We start from the raw sequence: 1,979 nt of genomic DNA on the forward strand, positions 1-1,979 counted from the left end.
ACACACACACACACACACACACACACACACACACACACACCCCCCAAAACTAGTATCTTAGCAGGATCAGGGATATTATCTTCTGGGAAGTGCTGGAGAAAGTCCTGCTCAATACTGCTCATGTTTCATGTCTTTATCCCTCAGTATTAAACTATGGATTCTGATCTCAGACTATAGGCCTGATCAGCCCTCTTGGTTTTGATATCACCACTCAACTTGATCTAAATCTAAATGTCGTGCATTGGACACTCAGAAAGAATAGTGTGGCCAGACCATTCAGGGTAGAGCTCAGAGGCAGAGTGTTTGCTTGGCATGAATGATGGGCTGGTTTCTACCCCCAGCATCACAAGAAAGGGGGAGATTGTGATGTGCCACATTTCTCTAGGTCATCTGTCCCATCAGTGCCATCAGAGAGACATGAGTACTTTCTAGAGTGGTCCTGTTTGGTATACAACTGCTCTCTAGCAAACCCTGAGGGTAAACAGTGAAAGCACAATTGCTGTTGCCAAGGTTAACAACAGCATGCTTCCTTTCCTCTCCTCCAAGACAGACCACGGAAGCCCCAGTGACATTGTCATTCTGCAATGAGAGTCACTGTGGCCAAAAGCTCCTTGGCTGACTGAATTCCCTGAGAAATAAATATAAAGGCCTGCTCTCCATCAAGGAGCCTGGACTGATTAATATTCGGGTCTTTATAATGTGGACACCAGGGAAAAAATGGATCCTAAATGACAGAAGGATGCCCCTTGGCATCCTGTCATAGATACACAGGTCGGGTTACAGGAAGTGGGTGTGCCCCTTAGAAATGCCTGAAAAACAATGATAATAAATCCCAGACAGATAACCCATAGTATGGCATGGGTAGCATAACTGCCCATGCTAGTACCTGACTGTTGATGCAGAATGATGCCTGTAGCTAGGAATTGCCATGAGCCCATCAATGTGCCTGGGTACTAAGCATGGCTAAGACAAAGGGCCAGAGGACTTAGAGAAGTCATCCTTAGGATGAGAATTTCTGATCTGACAATCAGGGACTATAGTATCCAAGAACTCTTCACAGTACCCCTACTAAGATCAATCAAGGAAAGTGGGTGTGAAAGATCATGGCAAGATATTAATATATCAGTAATGACAAGGTGAAGGGTGTTACCCCACCACCATACTGTCTCAAACATATAAAACTCCCTAAAATTGAAGTCATGTCTTCCTGTACATTATCCAACTGAGCAATCTCACAACCTGTAGCTGAAAAAAACAGGAAACAGATTTATTTGGAAAACCCAGAGAGTGTAGGTTATTAAAGGAATCTGTCACTATAGAAAATGAAAATGGGTGGCTATATTGTACTAACAGGGCACAGGGAGCACCTGCCCCATGGAGAGCTGGTAGGGCAGAGAGGGGAGGGTTTGTTGGTGATTTTCCATCTCTGGCTTTTGTAGTGCTAATAGAAGAATAGGAAGGGAGACTTTAAGGAACAATAGGTTATGGAGAAGTTAATCATAGGGTATATTTCTGGCTCTATTCAATGCCTAGGAAACCTGAATTGTGTAAGTTTGAGTCCATCAATATAGAGTAATGAAGAAATTCAGCTCCTACATGAGAGAGAGAAAAAAAATACTACATGAATATGTTAACAGGATCCATGTGACCTTCACTGTAATTTCTTTCTATAAATAGAAATAACGGCTCTTCTGGAATCAAACTAGATAGACTGTGTACACCCATGGTACCTACAAATTCCATCCAGTTGGATCTCTTAAACAATATGCATTTACCTTACTTGCATCACACACAGTAGGGGGGTGGTGTTCCTCAGAGAGCATTTCACTTAGAATCTCAGGTCATATATCTTCCCTGAACTCTGACCCTGCTATAGTTGTCTTCCTTTAGGAGATCTAGTTGCCTTGGGCCCTTTTCCTCCTCCCCCTCCTCCTCCTCTTCCCCCCTCCTCCCCCTCCTCCTCCTCTTCCCCCCTCCTC

The 1,979-nt window shown here is 43.8% G+C and overlaps 1 protein-coding gene across 33 annotated transcripts in view; it reads right to left on the reverse strand.

Annotated features, from left to right (window-relative positions):
- The window catches only part of Kcnma1 (potassium calcium-activated channel subfamily M alpha 1), a 744,152-nt gene that overhangs the window by 103,759 nt on the left and 638,414 nt on the right, over window positions 1-1,979 (reverse strand). The window lies entirely within an intron of this gene.

Source organism: Mastomys coucha, unplaced genomic scaffold (assembly GCF_008632895.1).
Source record: "Mastomys coucha isolate ucsf_1 unplaced genomic scaffold, UCSF_Mcou_1 pScaffold9, whole genome shotgun sequence".
NCBI lineage: Eukaryota > Metazoa > Chordata > Mammalia > Rodentia > Muridae > Mastomys > Mastomys coucha.